This window comes from Tachypleus tridentatus, chromosome 13, assembly GCF_004210375.1.
Source record: "Tachypleus tridentatus isolate NWPU-2018 chromosome 13, ASM421037v1, whole genome shotgun sequence".
Classification (NCBI taxonomy): domain Eukaryota; kingdom Metazoa; phylum Arthropoda; class Merostomata; order Xiphosura; family Limulidae; genus Tachypleus; species Tachypleus tridentatus.
In genome coordinates, this window is record NC_134837.1 from 67,780,748 (window position 1) to 67,802,844 (window position 22,097).

The following is a 22,097-nucleotide window of genomic DNA, read 5'->3' on the forward strand; positions in this document are numbered from 1 at the left end:
ATGCTTGGTGTGACGAGAATTCTAACCCGCGACCCTCAAATTACGACTCGAGACCCTTGATAAAGATCTCTGTATATTTATTTTGATCAACAGTTACTGATTTTTACCGGTTTATCTTAATAAAGAAACTGGGGCTACTTGTTTAAATTGATAAAAGAACTGAGAATATCTACAATTTTACCTTGACAAAGAACTGAGGATATTTACAATTTTACCTTGAGAAAGAACTGAGGATATTTATTTGTTTATTTTCGTAAAGAACTAAGGATTACTTTTTGTCTACATAAGGAACTGAGAATATTTACTGGTTTGGCGCGATAAAGAAATGAGGATATTAATTTTGTTTACTTTGATAAAGGTCTAAAAATATTTCCATTTTTTTGTGTAAAAATCTTAATGTTTACCATAGTAATGAACCGAAGATACTCCCTTGTTTATTTTGATAACAAAATGGGAGTATTTACTTCTTATTATAACCAAAGTCTGTAGATATTTATTTGTTTATTTTGAGAAGGAACTAGATATATTTAGCTGTCTACTTTGATAGAAAAATAAGTGTATTATTAACTTGGTTATTTTGACATAGAACTGATGAAATTTACTTGTTTTCTTTTATAAAGGTTGCGGATATTTATTTACCTGTTTATTTTGATAAAATTTAAAGATACGTTTTTCCTTGATAAAGAACTGAGGTTTATTTTTTGGTTAGATAAAATATCGCAAACTCTACATGTGTGTGTGTGTGTGTGTGTGTGTGTGTGTGTGCTTTCTTATAGCAAAACCACAATGGGATATCTGCTGTGTCCACCGAGGGGGAATTGAATCCCTGATTTTAGCGTTGTAAATCCGAAGACTTACTGCTACCCCAGCAGGGGGCTTGCATGTTGAATGATATTTTCTATGTACAAATTATCGACAAGACGAAATACATAAAATATTGCTTTACACTTAAGGATCGTGATTTTGAATCCCACAAATATCCATTTCTTATGATAGTGTGTTATCCTTTGTGTTATATAAACATCAGCTAGAGTACCCGGCATAGTCCACGATATTAGGGTAATAGTTTTTATTCTAAACACACTTTAGCATAAAAATGTAATCTACATCCTTTTGTTGCTAAGTTACGTGGTATAAAAGCCATTGTTAGAACGCAGTATTTCTAAAACGCATTAGCGTTTCTATATATTAGAAGCTATTAAATAAGGAACAATTTCTTTTCTATGTGGATTCTCGCCATCTTGACTCATGAATAAGATGCACATACACCCACACATGTAGATAAGTAATACCCATGTGCACATTCTCAGGGTTCACTTAGTATGGGTGCACAGTTTCAGGTTTCGGGGTTCTTTGGTTATGGTGCTATAGCAGTCACACACACAGACTCAGAGACACCCCCCTTTTATTACTGTAGATATGGTCAATATTGGTTTTCGTCTAATGAATTCTGCGATAGGTTACAAATCGTACAACTGTTTCTATGTATTTATTCTTAAAAATGTAATTCTGTATAAAATTAAATATTTTTAATAAAAACATCACAAATGTAGATTATGAGTTCGGCTGTTTAATGAACAAAATACAGAGATAATAAAACAAAAATATTTACAATAATTGTATATATATCTATATATATATATAAATTAAAGGACTTTTGTCAGAAGATCTGTTCTAAAAACTTAAAAGTTAATAAGCATATTAAAACGTAAATAATACCAAAGAAGCAAATACATTTATTTACAATATATATCTATAGACTTAATATAAGTGTAGTTTAATCTAGACGGTTTACAACAATAATAATCCACAATAATTTAGAAATGCGTTCAAGTCAAGATAATTGCTATATCAGTTATGATGTTTATAACAATAATAAACCACATCAATACGTGAAGGTCGAGAAAATTACAATATATAAACTTGGGTTACGGTTAATATTGAACACTAGTAAACATCTATACCACAACAGCCATTAATAGACTCGCTGCTATTCAGAATGTAAAGAGAAACTTTTCCAAAACATTTTAACGGGCATTAGACCTCATGGTCCCTTGCCCCATGAAAATGGCATCCATTTCTCGATGACTTAATCTTTTTAAATCATAACTTTAACATCTTTAAGTTTTAAATACCATTAAAATATAATACACGCTTGAACCGGTGTTTGTGGTCATGGTATAAATCAGCGACTTATGGTAAAATTAAGAGTAAAATTGGCTTCACTCTCTTTTTTCGCGAAAATTCGTAGTTTCGAAGGTAAGAAAAACTATCATAACAGTATACATAACATACATATATAATTGAGCCAGTGACGTTATGAATAAATTAGGCGATATTTAATAATAATAATAATCCACACTTTCCGTACATTAACAACAGTTCAAAATTTAAATGATTCTTGTGTTACAGTGGGGCGTGTACGTGTGTATATTTTCTCATAGCAAAACCACATCGGGTTATTTGCTAAGTCCACTGAGGGAAATCAAACCCCTGATTTTAGCATTGTAAATCCATAGACTGTAGCAGAGGGGGACTACACTGGAGCATGTTCGAAACCATTATTAATCCAACAGCTGCCCAAAATCTGTTAATAAATAGCTTTCATTAATTATAAATCTGAAAACATGATGCACTAGTTGCACAAGAAGCTTCATTGAATACAAGTGCTAATATAGTGTGCAAATTATTCATTTCTTGTCAACTTTCATTTAGTTCGTTTACAAAAAGTCAGCACGAAGAAACAATATTGGTTTTGCTCGACGTCATAGTAGAAGATCCAATAAACTGGGTGCAAGTTAAGTCCCTATCTGACGATATTTTACGGTTGTTCTCGTGTGAGTGTTCGGCAGTCAAAGAGTTGGACCCCGTCCCTGTGGTTTTCATGTGGATCTTATTAAATGCTGACTTTGAAATTATAGATCTGAGTTTTTCTTGAAGAGATGTTCGAACCTTCCTAGTACAAGAGAAAGAAACGAAGATGAAGAATCCTTGTAGAGTATTTAAGAAAACAAAGATGTACCATAGACTTTCATAATCAAGGTATCCAGCTAGAAGACCCACAATCCAGGTGAGACCTGTTAGAAGAGCCAATTTTGAATACAAACGAAAGTTCTGTCTAGAAGACTTAATTTGGTTATTAGTTACGTTGGATGAGGTGTTGACAATTATCTTAGCACTACAAACAAAGAAGACTACATTAATAAACATCACTGCACCTAAAGGAGTAACAAAGAAGAAAGTCAAAGCTTTCTTGTGACTAAACCAACAATGGTAGAGTCCAAATCCTGGTTTATATTCATCTGGTATGTTCTTCTGGTGTTCAACCATGACAGTCACTGCCACTAACAGTACCGGAGTCAACCAAGAATAAAAGAATAGCCCAGGAACCTCCACCACTGTTTTCCTTTCGAAACTCGGAGTTCTCGTGTTGCTCTCAAAAGAGACCTCCACACGTCAAAAGCCAGCACACTCATCCACAAAAAGGACGTGAGGAAGAAATAAAATGTAAGGGTTCCTACAACAGCACATGCTTGAAATGAAAGGACTCCGACTTGTCCAATGATGAAACAGCAATAGGCAGAAATAAGTGAAGCAGCTAACGACACTAAGTTTTTTCCAGATAAATTATGGAGGTCAGGTATCAGGAAGAATATTGAAATATGGAAAATAAGACAGGTGATTGAAATTCCAAGACCTATGATGGTGACGTAACCCATGTAAATTGAAAACTTTTCTGTGTAATCTGTTGTTTTGTTTAGAAAACTGGCACAAATGAAGATCCTGCCTTCTTTAGAAATATAAACAGATTTATTGTAAATTTGACCATACTCTGGTATGTACACGCTTTGGTTGTTTAGAAGAACGTACTCGCCTTCGTTAAGGGAGATTTTGGGACACTGTTGAAAGTCCGATTTGTAGATTGTTGATTGGTTGCGAACGTCTACATTCCAAGGATTTGCGGTTGTCGAAGATAACACGTTAGAATCACTGTCATTTAAATTATTTATTCTTAGATGAGGGTTGCGACTGTTTATGTTAGGTACATCGGTTTGGTCATATTCAGTGACCGAGTTGCTTGATATTTCTTCAGCAGTTGTCGTTCCTGAAGTTTCTATCTCTACACATCGACCATTTCTAGGCTCGAACCCAAAAAACCACAAACAATATTTCGGCACTTTTGAAAATGGATCAAAATGTTCATTTTTTCACAGTGCATTTCTTTGCCCACAACTTTACCCGAATGGGCATTAACATCAAGCAGAACAGCAAACGATCGAGGAGTAAAAATACGGTTGTGAATTTTCTCTGTGGGTTCTGTGCAATCCAGTTCTAACCCGTTTACATAATTACAGAGAGCGCAGTGACCATTCTTATAGACTCTATCTGGTTTATATAATAAAGCTGTATAAGATCTACATTTATCTTCGATGTCAGATCTGTTCCAATTCCTTGCGCATTCTGAAATCATATTAGGAACACATTGTCTGAGATGATGGGTGAGAGATAGCTTGTTAGGCAAATTGTAAAGTATATTACAACTGTAAAAGATAAGATTGTTGTCATCGTCGTCCAACCAGACGCCCCATCGCGATCCACTGTACTCTAGGTGGTCGATCACGTAGTCTTCTGTTAGATTCTGTCTAGATTGGTTATAAACGTATAAAGATGGACATTCTAGTCGCGGCTTCCACAATATCATGTCTTGGCTACTGTCATCGTTACAGAGGGCGCAGTAGTAGTTACGATATGAGATTCCAGTGATGGGGCTGGTGACCGGAAGTTGGGCTACTGGGTCATCCTGAACATCCGACAGGGTAACTTTTTCACATTTTTTACGGAAAGTCTCACTTCCAGACCACTGTGGTTTACAGACAGCTTTAACATACACACCATCAAACGCACCTAAAGCAACACAGTACCATTGATTTGTAAAGATTTCTTGACTAGCAGGTTTGGCATCAAAACAACAGTCGTTATATTGGACACACTCACTGTCACACTTGCAACTTACTGTATTGTTTTTGTTGCCCCTAAAATTTTGACAAACACGTATGTGTAGAGAAACAGTAACTGCCCACTTTACTTATTTCGTCATAAGTGACACTGACTGCATTTGTTGTTATGACGGTGTGCAGCATCACCATAGCAATACACAAACTAACCAACATTTTGTTGTTTGGACGAAAGGAAATTATGAATCTGACTGTTTCACCTGGAAATCTTTTATTTATGTTCACTTGTTTCGAAGATGAGCTACAAAAAATAAGGAAAAATAACTTTTATTATTATTTTTAGGACTATTTGAAAAAATTATTCTAAAATTATAATTATAATATAAAGAAGTTCGACAATGATATATGCTGAGAATATTATAAATATGAACAGATGCGTTGCATTATAAATTCACACTAATAGAAAATTTGACCGGATCCATTGCAGTATAGAACGTTAAATATGACAGGCAGTCTAACTTCACAAAATGAGAAAAGATTTGGAAGATATTACACTGAACAGCTAGGTCTACGCGCACACAGTTAATAGGTATTAACCTATTAAGAAGCAAGGAAACCAGACGTGTTCGGACTGTCCACGTACACGAGCTAGAGGTGTTTATTGCACCATTTACCTCTTTTTCACTTATAACGTCACGTGTAAGATGAAACGGATAGCAACTGCCTCGTTTATGGTGACACTTGTGAAGAAAGTTACTTATTTTGTCTTCAGGGCACCGATTTTACACGAGCTTATATGCTACCTAGGAGGACTTAGGTGGACGTTACTTGATTGTTTGTTGTGTATGTTAATCCCTGTGGCTGGGATATAGCTTGAAATATATAATGTAACAAACACACAGTTTATCGCTGTACTTGCAAATATCAGAACAAAACAACGTAAAACATTTTGTACATAGCTTGATCTGACTGAAAATTAATATTAATTTCTAAATACAGTTAGTAGTTTTTAAAACAGGCTTTAGGTAAGTACTGTAATTGTTTAGCAAAGACGTTTCAATTAGGTTTCTTCTTTCCTGAACAGGTATCTCTAGACCAACCAACTTACTCGAGAATGGTCAGGCCAAGCAAATTATACGATTTATATATCACAAGTAAAACCGTTAAATTAAATAAAAATTGCGATATCACAAGAAAGAACTGTTAAGTTAATTAAGAAGCATTACACGGGAAGAATTTTTGTATCAAAAAGGTTTGTAAGGTTTGTTTGAAGTTAAGCACAAATCAACACGACAAGCTATCTGTGCTCTGCCCACCACGGGTATCGAAACCCGGATTCTAGCTATGTAAGACTGCATACATATTGCTGTGCCACTGGGAGCGTATAAAATAGTAAAATGGTTAAATCACTTGGAAAGGATTGTTAAGGTTAAGGATAATATTACAGTTTCAAACAAATGTAGTTTTAAATATATCTTACAAAAAAGGGGGAAGTAGGCTTGAGCTGTCGACAAATATACCGGGAACTGGAGACAATGACGTAATATCCGCTTTATCTTTCCACACTGTATAGCTACTGTGATATGAAGTGCAAAACACATGATACCTGCAAATTAATCTTATTATTAACTATTAGAATTTCTCTTTTCTACATCCATCAATGTCAAAACAGCAGTCGTATATACTGAAATTACACTCAGTAAGTTCACTTATCTAAAAAATTTGTAACTAATTCTAGCTAATTATCAATGATAATATTTTAAGGTCAACCTTTTACAAGCTTCCCAACGAAACGTGGACTTCAGATCAGACATGTAATTAAAGGTAGATTAGACCAGTCGTTATGTTGTTATTTAAACACAGTGCTCGCTGGTCTACATTTATAAATAAACAAACCATAACCTCATTGTATTTAATATAATTATTAGGAAACTAGATTGATATAACCAGTTTGTTCATCCAGTCCAACGGTTGTTACAACCAGTCTGTTCACCCAGTTCAATGGTCTTTACAATAACTTTCTCATTATATTATTTATAATTAAAATTATAACAAATATTTAAGAACTTTCACTGAATAATGTTATGTTAAGAAAATTCTTAAACTTTATTATGAAATGAATTATTTAATTAAATAATGATTATCAAGATTATTTTATAAGATATATTGCAATAACAGAACAATCCACAATTAAAACACGTAAGACAGACTTATCCATTACTCATGTGTGAAGCAGCACAGACACCATGTCATTTCTAAATATCGTAATTTTTCATTTATTAAAATTAAAATCAAAACGGTAGAGATCATAACTCAATATAAAGTAGGTTTTAGTTTAAATTCAGAATAATAATATCACTTACATACACAGATCATTCTCGAACTACCTTCTTAATTTGCTGTACTCCAACTTTTACCTAAGCCTACCAAATATATTTAACTAATTGTTGTGAAGTATGTACCACTACAGAAAACGTTCTTTGTATGATGTTAATTATAATTTTATTGTATATGGTTCACAATGTACAATTCTTACTTATCTATTAACACATATCACTTATGTCAATACATATACTTTTATGTCAGTACGTTTAAATTATTCTACACCTTCCTGTCAACGTGTTTCTGAGAACAGATATCAACAGTACGCAATATAACGTCACGACGATCTCCCCTTCCCGCCTCTTTTTTTTTACTTGGTATGCAAGTACGTTTCAAAGAGACATATCCGGTTTCTTTGAGACATTTCCAAAATTAGCTATCTTCGGCAACTCTTACCGAACTTCACCATTAGTTCAGGAAGTTTGTAGAAGGAAGTGAGAAGTTAGTTCCACCTGATCAACCATCCAAACTACGAAGTAATAACTAGAATTTAATAGTAAAGGTCAGAGATTGGTCTGGAAATCAAAATTATTCTCCTTGACATTCAATATAATTATATTGTGTAAACGTAGAAAAATGAATGAACTAAACTATTATTATTTAGTTGCTTCCCATAATTAATATCTACAAACTAGACTTTTTATTTGGTTGTACTCCAAACTCAATACATACAATATAAACCTTATTATCTGATTGTTTCACTATTTTAAGACCTACAAACTGTCCGTTATTGTTTAGTTACTTCCCACACTTGATACCCATATTATTATTTGATTACTTCCTAAACTTGAGGGGCCCGGCAGGGTCAGGTGGTTAAGGCACTCGACTCGTAATCCGAGGATCGCGGGTTCGAATCCCCATCACACCAAACATGCTCGCCCTTTCAACCGATCAATCCCACTATTCATTGGTAAAAGTGTAGTCCAAGAGTTGGCGGTGGTCGGTGATGACTAGCTGCCTTCCCTCTAGTCTTACACTGCCAAATTAGGGACGGTTAGCGCACATAGCTCTTGCGTAGCTTTGTTCCAAATTCAAAAACAAACCAATCCAAACATAAACTTGAGTCTTACGAACCAACCACTAGTTTATTAAAAAATATCTTAGGCTCATTTGTAGAATTAATACAGAAAACATAAATATCAGTTATGGTTTTCCTCTCCTCTATCCCCATGAGTATTGTGTTTTTCTAGAATATTTTCACAACTGATTCATACGTATATCGGGTATTTTCGATAGTTTTGGAGTAAGAAACGTAGGTCATGAAACTTAAGTCAGGGAATTAATTACATGTTTTCAAGTGTAAAATCAACACTACTTCCTAGTGCTTCAACTTTAATAGAATAAAGTACATAACGTACCCAGTATGTTGTGAACCAACTGTAGCTGTTATGAAGCATCAAGTATATTTTTTAAAAAATTAAAGAATAGTGAAGTTTGTATATTCTCATCAGTAATACCCAACGTGTGTAAAATTTCAACTACTATTTTGTACATAAAAACAAACTCTTATCGATTCTCGTTTGGAGACTCCTTTAAAAGATTCAAAGAAAGAAGATGAGAAAATTGAAATAGCAGCGGCCCATTGATAGAATAGGACACTTGTTTATCACCATAAGACACCCCTTTTGTTAGGGGTGGGTGGATGGGTCGGTCAGGTTTTAGGGGAAACTATGGGGACAATGGGCTGCCTCTGATGTCCATCGAGAAGAAATAATCAGTCGATCTGATAAACACTTTTAAATTTTAAAACTAAGTAGTGAACTTCTACGTATATCAGCACTTAATTGCATATCACAATTAACCCTTAACGGTGGTTATCATCAATTGATGTCGTTACCTACAACATTCCCGCTGTTCAAGGGTTAATTAATATTAGTTGTACAGACCTAGAAGACCCTGCTTTACATTCATTTTAAAGCTGCAACCTTCCTTCTGTGTAATAACTCGCAGAAAGGAAGGTGTAAAATCAGGCGTATCTGTTAGTGGTTCGCGATATTTTTAAAAGTGAGAAAAAGGCATTTTGTGGTCACAAGAACAGGGGTATAATTCCTCCTCCTCCCCTACCATGCACGTTATTAAGGATATTATCGGGGGCGGAGAGTAGGGAATGGCTCGTCTCTGAGAGTATGTGTTTGTTCGTTTTTTGAATTTCGCACAAAGCTAATTTTGCAGTGTAAGACTAGAGGGAAGGCAGCTAGTCATCACCACCCACCGCTACTCTTTTACCAACGAATAGTGGGATTGATCGTAACATTATAATGCCCCCAGAACTGAAAGGGCGAGCATGTTTGGCGCGACGGGGATGCGAACCCGTGACCCTAAGATTACGAGTCGCACGCCTTAACACGCTTGGCCATGCCGGGCCCAAGAGTATGTGAACAAATAAACAAAATCGTATGTAGGTCTGAGATCTGTAGTTTCAGGTATAATGAATCACGTCAATTATGTGACGCTGTACATTGTGGCATGCCGAACCATCTATGTTTGTGATTTTATTCTTGCGGGGGCAATATGACACTATAATAAACCTCTTTATATTACATCGAAAACAATCATCAAATCTACATGTTATTGGATACCTTCGACAACCACTACGACTGTATGTACATACACGTTAATAAAGCTGAACTTCCGTGTTTTTATCGACTTTCAGGTCTGCAGTGATATTTTATATCTCTGTACGACATGTGGAAAAACGTGCTCTAAGAATGGGACGTTTAATAACCACGTGTAAGTTGAGACCCGTTCATGAAGCGACTAGTGTTGTTTTCTGTATGTTAAATGTTCATGAATTTTAATAGACTTATAATAGGCGTTAAGACACCTTTCTTAACATTCCCTGTACTGGTTTACACTAAACAGATACGTGACCTGTGTAACATGACATAACAATAAGAGTTATAATAGTTGTTAACACATCTTCCTCCATAACATTCCCTGCACTGGTTTACACAAAACAGATAGGTGCTCTGTGTAACATGACATAACAATAAGTTTTATAATAGTTGTTAACACATCTTTCTTAACGTTCCCTGTACTGGTTTACAAAAAACAATTTACTATAACACATTAATTTGTAGATACCGTAATGTTAAGTGACGCATTAAAAAGAAACAATTATAGGATGTACATTAGATTAACGATGGGTTAAATGTAAACTCTGGACAAAAGTAACATGTTGAACAAGGACACAAGTGTCAGACATGAAAACTTATCACTAACTGTAGGTTTAGTCCATTTCATGAAAAAAAAACGTAGGCGTAGTTCAGCAAACATTATCTAACCTGTTGATTGTTGAAAATATCTTCTTGGCTAACAGCAACTAGTAAGTTAATATCCTATCTTCTTCCGATAATTTAAGGGAAATCTTCTGCAAGTGTTCTTTTCTGAAACTTTATGATGACTAGCACCACGTATCCTTGAAATATCTTGTCAAAAGGTTTGTTGCTTGGTTTATCACTGTGCAATCACAATTTTACTCTCACGTGACTCAGAACCTGTTTGACAAGGAGCAGCACGTGTAAAATTCACCAAAAGCTCTCCGCGCTTGTGATTGGGTGAACGTTACGTATGACTCATACACCGGACTTTCCAAATAGAATAGTAAGGAGAATCAGCTATACAAATTCAAACCAAACTCCAAACATTACAGAATACACTAATTACATCAGCATATAGAGTTCCTAAAACCATTTCATCAAATTCATGCATAATTACTCAAGCACACAAACAATATCAGATAGACTTCTACATAGTACAATAAAATATTTTGATAAAAATTGGCGAAAAAATCAGTTGTTATGCATGAATTTGATGAAATGGTTTTAGGAACTCTATATGCTGATGTAATTAGTGTATTCTGTAATGTTTGGAGTTTGGTTTGAATTTGTATAGCTGATTGTACAATAAAATATTTTGATAAAAACTGGTGAAAAAATGAGTTGTTATGCGCACTAGACAGATACTGCATATATGATGAAAAAAGACCTAAACACCTCTCTCCGTTAAATTTATACATTAGATCATTAAGATAAAATCATTTAAAATAATAATAATAATAGTAATATTAGAAGAGAGCTAAAATAAAACAGGCCATCTACGTTCTAGACTTATTTAAAATAAAATAAAAAAATAATAATAATAAAAATCAAAGAACAATATAAATGTACATTGCCCTGAAAAGGACCTAACTAAATTTATGATATCACTCCAGCCATTCTCTATTTAATCGAAATATATTAATCTGGCCACTACAACAAAGTAATGGAAGGGAGGTCTAGTGTACCTGACTCTTCTGGGTATACAAATATATATACCCAAACACCAGAGAGAAAGAGAGAAAGCTATAAGAATTATGGTGGAGAGAAACAGTAGTTTCTGACCGCCCCTGGTTATTTTTCGTTCCCCTTTCCGGAAACTAAATAATAAGTTAACCTAAATACCTATCCAGTATCAACTATAAGAAGAAACGAGAATGCACTGTCGCTTGCTTTCTCGATATTGGGAAGGCATTCGACATTATGGCATAACAGTCTCTAATTTCGAATGCAAGAAATGGGACTACCACGGGGAACTATTCGCTGGCTATCGAACTTTCTGGAAAACAAATCATGTAGAATAAATGTTGAAGGGACATTCTCTGAGAGTTTCACTCCGGAAACTGGTGTCCCTCAGGGAGGGGGAAGTTAGCCCTATCCTATTCATCATGCACGGGAATAATATGCCTCTAAAAGACCCAAAGATCCAAATAATGGATACTCATCACAGTTCGCAGACGATGTAGCAATCTGGAAAAGTACACCAACACCAGCAATAGCAGCCACAAACATACAACCACAATTAAATATAATAGGTGAATATTGTCAAAAATATAGAATCAAAATAAACACAACTAGTACTATTCACTAAGTTAACTAAACACAAAAAAGCACAATCACAGATCTATATGAATGGAGAACTACTCCAGATTGCTACATAAGCAAAATTTTAGGACTTACGTTTGACTCAAAACTTGCGTGGGTAAACCACATAAATTATATTAGAACAAAAATTTGGCGAAAAACAAACTATGCTACGAGTCTATCTGGCAAAAACAGTGGAACTACGGCAGGCATCATTATGAAAATATATAAAACATACATTAGACCCGTCATTGACTATGCAGCTCCTGCATGGATAAATGTAAGCAAAAAACTACTTCAAACAAAACTACAAACAATACAAAATACACTACTCACAACAACTTATAAAGTACCTAAAACAACATCTTCCGAATTTATGCATAAATACGCACATATCGAAACAATAGCAGATAGACTCCTACGTAGTACAATAAATTATTTTAATAAAAATTGGAGAAAAAAATGAACTAGTGAGCAAACTTGACAGGTACTGTATACATTTCCCCAGTGAATATATGTTTTCTAAATAAAAATAGATAAATAAATAAAAGGCCACCTACAAACTAGACTCCACATTAGATTAGGGATTAATTACAAAACATTGAAAGGATTTTTTTTATGTAAACAATTTATAGTTAAAACCTAACTGATGAAAGTGCAAATAATCTATGGAACTATAAGAGAAATGTTTTATTTGCACCAAGTGTATATGTAGATAGTGCAGGGACATTGCCCTGAAAGGGGCCTGAGTAAGTGCGGGTTACTCTGGCCCTCGTGTACCATATATAAATACACTTGGCAGTTGAAAAAACCAAAATCTGAAGGAAGGAGGAAGAGGTTAATGAAACCTGACCCTCCTGAGTAGACAAACACCAATACCCAAACAGAGAGAGAGATATGAGAATGAAGGCTTCTTGATTTGTTAAAACAGTAAAGTTATGAGTCCATTCAGATACATTGTATTCTCCTTTTGATATTTAGAGTTGTTTGTAGCTGTACATTTCGAGTAGCTTTTACACAAAGACTTAAAATAATTCGTTTGAGTAATTCGTGATGACGAGAAACCCACTCGAGGTAAAAATGGATCTCAGGCCGGCTGGTATGGATATTAAAACTAACTTTAATTAAAATATAGTACAGAACAATGTTTCGACCTTCTTAGGTCTTCTTTAGATTTTTTTTAACCTGAAGATGACCTGAGAAAGTCATAATGTTGTTCTCTGTTTTATCAGTAAGTATTAATTTCCATACCAGCCGTCCCGAGATCCATGTTTACTTCAAGTGGGTTTCTCGTTATCACGAACACTTTCAATCTGTTTAAAACAAACGTTAACTTCAGTCGAGCGGATGCTTGATTCCCAGACTGCGCTCAGTCAGCGATTTTAAGCCCTGCGTCTGTCATTGTACACCTATTCTTTCAGCCCTCTAGTCACAAGGGCAAAGATTGTGACCGGTATTTCGGTTTGAATTTATCTGACCTTGGAAATTTCCTTTCTCTTCAACCCGCTCGTGATTTGAATATCCTTGTGGGCTTAATATAAAAAAAAAAGAACATGAAAAGAAAAAAATTCAATTTTGAGACAGAACACCAATACCGTGTTAGTGACCTATATACCAAGAATGACTTTATAAGACGCTAATCCTTCAGTCGCTGTCTCCTTCCTTCTTCGACCTGACACTTGTTGGCCTCACATGGTGGGTTTTCTCCGGGTCTTCCTGTTTCCCCCTCCCACACATCTAATTCAAGGCATTGAATCTATAGGTATCCCTCCTGCCCTAAAGGACCACAAGTCCGTTATTGGCTGTTGATGTTTTCATCACCCCACCTTTGGTTTTCTTTTTTTTTTCCTGTAGCCCAACAACTTCTAGCTAAAAAATTAATGTTTTTGCTTAGTTTTGCTTCACATAAAGTTCCTTTAAAACGTTGGCGAAGAGAAAGTAATGTTTTGAATACCAAGATTATATTTTATCCTAATGTGAAGCTATGTTTACACATTGTTAGTTCAGACTCAGAACAGATAATGTGAAGCTATGTTTACACATTGTTAGTTCAGACTCAGAACAGATAATGTGAAGCTATGTTTACACATTGTTAGTTCAGACTCAGAACAGATAATGTGAAGCTATGTTTACACATTGTTAGTTCAGACTCAGAACAGATAATGTGAAGCTATGTTTACACATTGTTAGTTCAGACTCAGAACAGATAATGTAAAGCTATGTTTACACATTGTTAGTTCAGACTCAGAACAGATAATGTGAAGTTATGTCTGTGCATCGTAAGTTTAGACTCAGAACAGATAATGTAAAGTTATGTCTGTACATTCTCAGTTTAGGCTCAGAACAAATAAAGATAAAATTATGTCTGTACAACGTTAGTTTAGACTCAGAACAGATAAATGTAAATTTATGTCTGTACAACGTTAGTTTAGACTCAGAACAGATAAATGTAAATTTATGTCTGTATATCGTTAGTTTAGACTCAGAACAGATAAATGTAAAGGTATGTCTGTATATCGTTAGTTTAGACTCAGAACAGATAAATGTAAAGGTATGTCTGTATATCGTTAGTTTAGACTCAGAACAGATAAATGTAAAGGTATGTCTGTATATCGTTAGTTTAGACTCAGAACAGATAAATGTAAAGGTATGTCTGTATATCGTTAGTTTAGACTCAGAACAGATAAATGTAAATTTATGTCTGTATATCGTTAGTTTAGACTCAGAACAGATAAATGTAAAGGTATGTCTGTATATCGTTAGTTTAGACTCAGAACAGATAAATGTAAAGGTATGTCTGTATATCGTTAGTTTAGACTCAAAACAGATAAATGTAAAGGTATGTCTGTATATCGTTAGTTCAGACTCAGAACAGATAAATGTAAAGGTATGTCTGTATATCGTTAGTTTAGACTCAGAACAGATAAATGTAAAGGTATGTCTGTATATCGTTAGTTTAGACTCAGAACAGATAAATGTAAAGGTATGTCTGTATATCGTTAGTTTAGACTCAAAACAGATAAATGTAAAGGTATGTCTGTATATCGTTAGTTCAGACTCAGAACAGATAAATGTAAAGGTATGTCTGTATATCGTTAGTTTAGACTCAGAACAGATAAATGTAAAGTTATGTCTGTATATCGTTAATTTAGACTCAGAACTGATGAATGTAAATTTATGTTTATTCATCGTAAGTTTAGACTCCAAGCTCTCAGCTGACCCAACTTATGAGTTTTTGTATAAAGCGAAAAACCTCGTCTGTAATGGTCAGCAGTACATATAATGGTCAGTATATAATGTGTTTGGTTAAGATATTGTTGTTCTTCTTGCTGAAGATCCGTGTAGAAGTCAACAAAGAAAGATTTATTAATATACTATCATGTAGTCAATCAATCTACAGACCATGTATCACAAGACGGCTGGTATGGGTATTAAAAATGATATTAAAATAAAGTAGAGAACAACGTTTCCACCTGAAAGATGATCTAAGAAGATCGAAACGCTGTTCTCTATTTTGATTATAGTTTTAATACCATACCAGCTGTCTTGACATACATTTTTACTTCAAGTGGGTTTCTTGTCATCTCCAATATACAGACCATATTTTCATTATCACCCTGCGTACACTAAATAAACAAAGACCAGGGTTGAATAGGTTATACCATTGAACTTAGAAAGGCGTCTGATATACCTGCTGGTTCTAATCATTTTCTATTGGCTTAGAATAGCGTAATCCTATAATTCCTTAGGGATTAGTCGAAGGCCAGCCGATTCCTCGACTTTTCTCAGCTCCATCCGATGTGCCTTACACCAAACGTGATAACTGTTCGAAACTCAAGCACATCATATGTATTTATATTCACTTAAACTTCAAATACTAGTTTCTCCAAAGCACACCATTCTTCTTTGCAGGCTATCCATTATCCATCTAATTTACAAGGACGACTATTTTCCAGCGCCCGTTTCATAAAGCCAATCGCATAAAAATTTTCTTGACAAACCTGCTTATCATTTTTCCAGGCCCAGGTCGTGTTTAGTTATATTTTCCACTATCGCCTGAGACAGGTGTATTCATAACTTTATCATTGATTCTCATCTCTTAAGAGACACACACTTTAATTACCACGGTCGGAAGATAATTTGATACATGTTTCTTTCTAGGTCATCCTGGGGTGTCAATTTGAATTTTATTCCTTTGTTTTCCAATGCAATTAATTAGAAGGGATATCCATTTATGGGAAATTCTAAACTTGAAATCTGAACATACCTTTATGATTCGAGTGTTTATGGATATTGTGCGTCGGAAATATCTGTTAAATATCCTTAAAAGAGGACAACATACACCCAAATCTCACTGTCACACAATTTTGGTTTGTTTCAAATTTCGCTCAAGGCTATATAAGGGCTATCTGCGACAACAGTCCCTAATTCAGTAGTAAAAAACTAGAAGAAAGGCAGGTTATCATCACCATCCACCGCCAACTCACAATATAGTTCAACGTCACTTTATAACGTCTCCACGGTTGAAAGGACGAGCATGTTTGGTTGGACGGGTTTTCGAACCCATGGATTATGCGAGTCGACAGCTGTAATCGCCTGGCTTTCCAGACCACTAACTTACAAACGTACCAATCAATGTAAAAATGTGGTTCTGATACAGTCCTTTCCATTAAGACCTTATTGCTGCTGTGGTAGCTGCTCGACTTTCAGAATCGAATATTGAAATATAAAGTATTCAACTCTATTGAACTGTATGTCAAGTACTTTATGTAGATTCGAAGTTCGGATGTTACGTGTAATATTATAGTTCAGGATTCAAATTGTTCAGTCAAAATTTTATACCGCTTTGATTCTTTTATTTCGAGAGCTAAATTATGTTTAAATGTATATTTATAAAATGTATGAACTGTTTTTTGATTAGCTCTAATCTTTACCTTCTAAACCCTATTGACTGAAATATTAACAAGAAACCCGCTTAATGGCGTTGGCGCATGCCAAATTTCGAAGTGCGAGGTTCAAAGAACACTGGAACAGTTTATTGTACCTGTTGGATTAAAGTCTCGTAGGGGAAAGTAATGAATATCATCCGACGAGGATATTCTCTTTCGAAGATTTTTAACGTCAAATCAACGCCGAAAATGTTCTAAAAATAACGTAGAAACACCAAATAAGCATGGAGTTAAAATTAGCAATAGAAGTGTTCGAAGGCAATTGCTAAAAACAGTATACATGTACAAGTTGGAACTAAAAACGTAATTATACGATGGGTGCATATTGTCAAACATTCAAAATATTCAAAAAAATCACAAAAAAATTCGAAGAATGAACAAGTCCACGTGCAAGGGTTAACGTCACAAACCCAATGTTTCTGTACACTGACGTGGGTGTGTTTCTGTTGAAGGAATATGAAATGTTTTGGACACATTGGTATTTTTAAACGCAGTATCGTACTCAATGTTTGTTACTCAATGCCCCTAGAGGATGGACAGTGAACCTCATCAGGATAATGATCCAAACATTCTGATACCAAATATGCAATAACAGCCCGAAGTCCCAGTGCTAATAGTTTATTATTGTTGTTGTTACTAATGCAGAGCTAAACAAACGGCTAACTACATTCTATCCACAAGGGAAATCGAACAAAGTATTATTACTGTAGCGAGTGGAGGATTATTGTATCACCGGAAGACTACGACATTGCTACATATTTTAGACAGCATTATACTTGATATTGTCATATTGGAAGAAATCAAAAGGACACCTATATTTACAATATTGTGGGTAATTACTTAGGGCTCAAACTTTTCACTTCTAAACGAAAACGTTTTATGGTGTCAAAAAACATAGCTTCAATAAACCTTAAAATATATTATAATTATAACTCTGTTGATTCTGAAAGGTGGATCTTTCTTCTTGAGGGGCACACTGAAGTTGAAAATAGAATTCCTCCTGTTATTAACGGTCACATGAAACAATGTCTTAGTAAAGGTTTACTTTGAAACAATGTCTTAGTAAAGGTTTACTTTGAAACAATGTCTTAGTAAAGGTTTACTTTGAAACAATGTCTTAGTAAAGGTTTACTTTGAAACAATGTCTTAGTAAAGGTTTACTTTGAAACAATGTCTTAGTAAAGATTTATTATAAAACAATGTTTTTATAAAGTTTTACTATAAAATAATGCCTATTATAGTCTTACTATAAAACAATGTCTTAGTCAAGGTTTATTATGAAACTATGTTTTAGTAAAGGTGTACTATGAAACAATGTCTTAGTAACGATTTACTATGAAACAATGTCTTAGTAAAGGTTTACTATGAAACAATGTCTTAGTAAAGGGTTATCGTGAAACAATGTCTTAGTAAAGGGTTATCGTGAAACAATGTCTTAGTAAAGATTTATTATAAAACAATGTTTTTATAAAGTTTTACTATAAAACAGTCTTAGTAAAGATCTACTATAACACAATGTCTTAGTAAAGTTTTACTATAAAAATGTCTTACTAAAGTTTCACTATAAAACTATAACTCATTAATGTTTTACTATAAAACAATGTCTTGGTAAAGTTTCACTATAAAACTATAACTCATTAATGTTTTACTATAAAACAATGTCTTGGTAAAGGTTTATTATGACACAACGTCTTAGTAAAGGTTCATTATGAAACAGTGTCTTAATAAAGGTTTAATGTGAAACCGTGTCATTTTAACGTTTACTATAAAACAATGCATAGTAAAGTTTTACTATAAAATAATGTTATAGTGAATATTTACTATAAAACAATGTATTAGAAAAGATTTATTATGAAACAGTGTCTTAGTAAAGGTTTATTATGAAGCAACGTCTCAGTCACGGTTTACTGTAAAACATTGATTAGAAAAGGTTTACGATAAAAGAATGTGTTAGTAAGTTTTACTATAAAACAATTTTTTTGTAAAATTTTACTTCAAAACAATACCATAGTAAAGTTTTACTATAAAACAATTTTTTTGTAAAATTTTACTTCAAAACAATACCATAGTAAAGTTTTACTATAAAACAAGGCGAAATAAATATTTACTTTAAAACAATGTCTTAATAAAGTTTTACTATAAAACATTAATTAGAAAATTTTACGATTAAAGAATGTATTAGTAAAATTTAACTATAAGACATAGGCTTATTAAAATTTAACTATAAAACAATTTCTTAGTAAAGATTTATTATCAAAGAGTGTCATTTTAAAGTTTTACTAGAAAAGAATGCGATTAAATTTTTATTATAAAACAATGCTAGTAAAGTTTTACTATAAAACAATATGTCAGTAAATTTTTTCTATAACACAAGTCTTAGGAAAGTTTTACTGTAAAAGAACGTCTTTGTAAAGTTTTACTGTAAAAGAACATCTTTGTAAAGTTTTACTATAAAAGAACATCTTTGTAAAGTTTTACTCTAAAAGAACGTCTTTGTAAATAAAGTTTTACTGTAAAAGAACGTCTTTGTAAATAAAGTTTTACTGTAAAAGAACGTCTTTGTAAAGTGTTACTATGAAACTATGTCTTACTAAAGTTTTACTATAAAACAGTATCTTAGTTCGGGTTTCTTAGATTGAAAAGTACTAAAAACCATTATTTAAAGCCTGACTATAATTGCTAGATTTTATAAATAGTGTTGTTACAATGGATTTATAACACTATTATACTAAAACTATAACACTATAGCCCTTAAACTTTAACACTGTAGCCTTTAAACTATAACACTATGACTGAAATTTGTTCAGTGAGTCCAATAGAGTGTTGCTCTTATAAGTGTACGAAATAAAAAACGCAACAGAATGATAACATGGATTGAAGAGAAACGAAAGAACTCGTTATAATTAAGTGACAGACAGCTCCCCTAGTGACACAGTGGTATGTCTGCGGACTTACAGCACTAAGAAACGAGTTTCAATACCCGTGATGAGCAGAGCACAGACATCCCTTTGTGTAGTTTTTACTTAGTTACAGACAACTATTGGTAGATAGCTTGGACTGAAAGCAAACGACATGAAACAGATCTGGCAACAAACTAGTAACATCAGTGCACTAAATAACGAAACAACAGAACACTTGAAAGAACAGTTTCAAACGGAATAAAATTAAAACGAGTACAAATTAGAAGCAGAGCTGACTGTAAACAAGAGAGATAGTAAAGTACTGAAACCTTAGACTAGAGGAAATAACGGAGTTATTAGGTAACAAAAGTAAACAACTGAAACTAACCTCGATCAAAGTTTCTTGAAGAAAAATATTTTTCGTCATTTTCTAAATGTTTGTTAAACAATGCTTGAATTGGAGGCTGTTAACAAGGGAAAGTATTTGCTGTTTATGAAATTCTGTTTCGAATAGTTAATTATTCTTTATTAGGAAGGAAGTTCTGCGAATCGAAAGCGGAAGCTTATTTGGGGCGTAGTTTCAGCAACCAGAGAGACATAAAAACTAGTACTTTATGATATGTAGCAATTCACTGTCGAGTGTAGATGGCTTTATTGTCTCGAAGGTCCTCAAATAATACCAGTAATTATCGCCACCAGATAGCTGTTTTGCTTGTGGTTCACCCAAGGTGGAACAAATGAGTACGTAATACGTGATGACGCTTTCGTATCAAAGTTATTAATTTTAGATTTGAAACGATTCTCTGATTGTACTTCACAAACACAAAGAGAAATTATGTAATTAAAAATAAGTTAAGTCACACTGAAAGCTCTGTTACCTAACGAAAATTTAAAAATAAGAAGACTTAAAGAGAAACATAAAAAATGTATATTTGATTATTTGTTTGTTTTGATTTTCATGCAAAGATACTCGAGAGCTATCTGCGCTAGCCGTCCGTTATTTAGCAGTCTAAGACTAGAGGGAAGGCAGTTAGTCATCAACACCCACCACCAACTTGGGCTACTCTTTTACTAAAGAATAGTGGGATTAACCGTCACATTATAACGCACCCACGGCTGAAAGGGCGAGCATGTTTGGTATGACGGGAACTCGAACCCGCGACCCTCGGATTATAAGCCGAGTGCCTTAACCACCTGGCCATGCTGGGCCATTTATATTTGAAATACAGATGTAACTTGGTCATTGTACATGGCGTATTTCTGCAGATAGTAGTGATGGCGCACGGGGCGACATGGTTCACAATGAATTATCTATCACTGGCCAGTGCAATATCACCAGAGGATTGATTTATGACTGGAGATATGAGGTTACCTTATCCAGAAAGAAATATTCACAGAACATAATTGTTCAAAGACTTGCAGCTAAAAAGTACAGAATTTCTAAGAAAGAATAATTTAGTACAGTGATTCTCATCTGAAGAATACAGACCTACTTATGGGCCAGCCGCATAGGAATTTGAGGTGGGCTGTTACGAGGCTTAAGATTAGTTGACAATACTTTTAAAAAATGTTCCAAAATATGATACAAACTACATGATATCTCCCAAAAGCTAACTATAAATTGATGTAACGTGCATCAGCTCAGCACAGCAGCAATGAAATAACATTGCCATAAATGTCTTACATTTATTATATTCTGCAGTAAATCTCGGTAAATTTGTTGAAGTTCAGATGAACCGTGACACTAAAGAAAATTGAGAAAAGCTGGTTTAATGTCAGCTATAAAAACAAGTGCAGCAGACTGTTGGAAACAAAGTGTCTTCGACATACAGTGAAGAGTCGTGGAATGTTTTACCTCACTGTTCTACTCAGAAACTTGTAACTATGAAAACTGTGATGTTGAGAATGATGCAAAAATCACTACCATTACAAGAAGCACAATAAGCACCGGGAGAAACTGTCACAGGGAAAGCAGGAAAACCGAATGTTCTAAAGTAAATCATCAGGACT

The 22,097-nt window shown here is 34.1% G+C and overlaps 1 protein-coding gene and 1 pseudogene across 3 annotated transcripts in view; both read right to left on the reverse strand.

The window, feature by feature from the left end:
- Positions 1–20,606, reverse strand: part of LOC143240171 (transport and Golgi organization protein 2 homolog) — a 54,276-nt gene extending 33,670 nt beyond the window's left edge. The window contains exons 1-2 of one of the 2 annotated variants that reach the window (XM_076482190.1): positions 20,476–20,606; positions 10,622–10,834 (exon numbers count right to left, since the gene is read on the reverse strand). The gene's annotated coding sequence lies outside the window, so the exon portion shown is untranslated. Of the gene's footprint in view, positions 1–10,621; positions 10,953–20,475 lie in introns of those variants that run through there. The other variant, XM_076482189.1, reaches the window with a different exon arrangement.
- Positions 1,555–7,746, reverse strand: LOC143236177 (uncharacterized; annotated as a pseudogene). Its single transcript, XR_013019507.1, has 2 exons — positions 7,734–7,746; positions 1,555–5,085 (listed from the first exon to the last, which is right to left on the reverse strand). The product of XR_013019507.1 is annotated as an uncharacterized LOC143236177 (transcript).
- Positions 20,607–22,097: the final 1,491 nt, after the last annotated feature.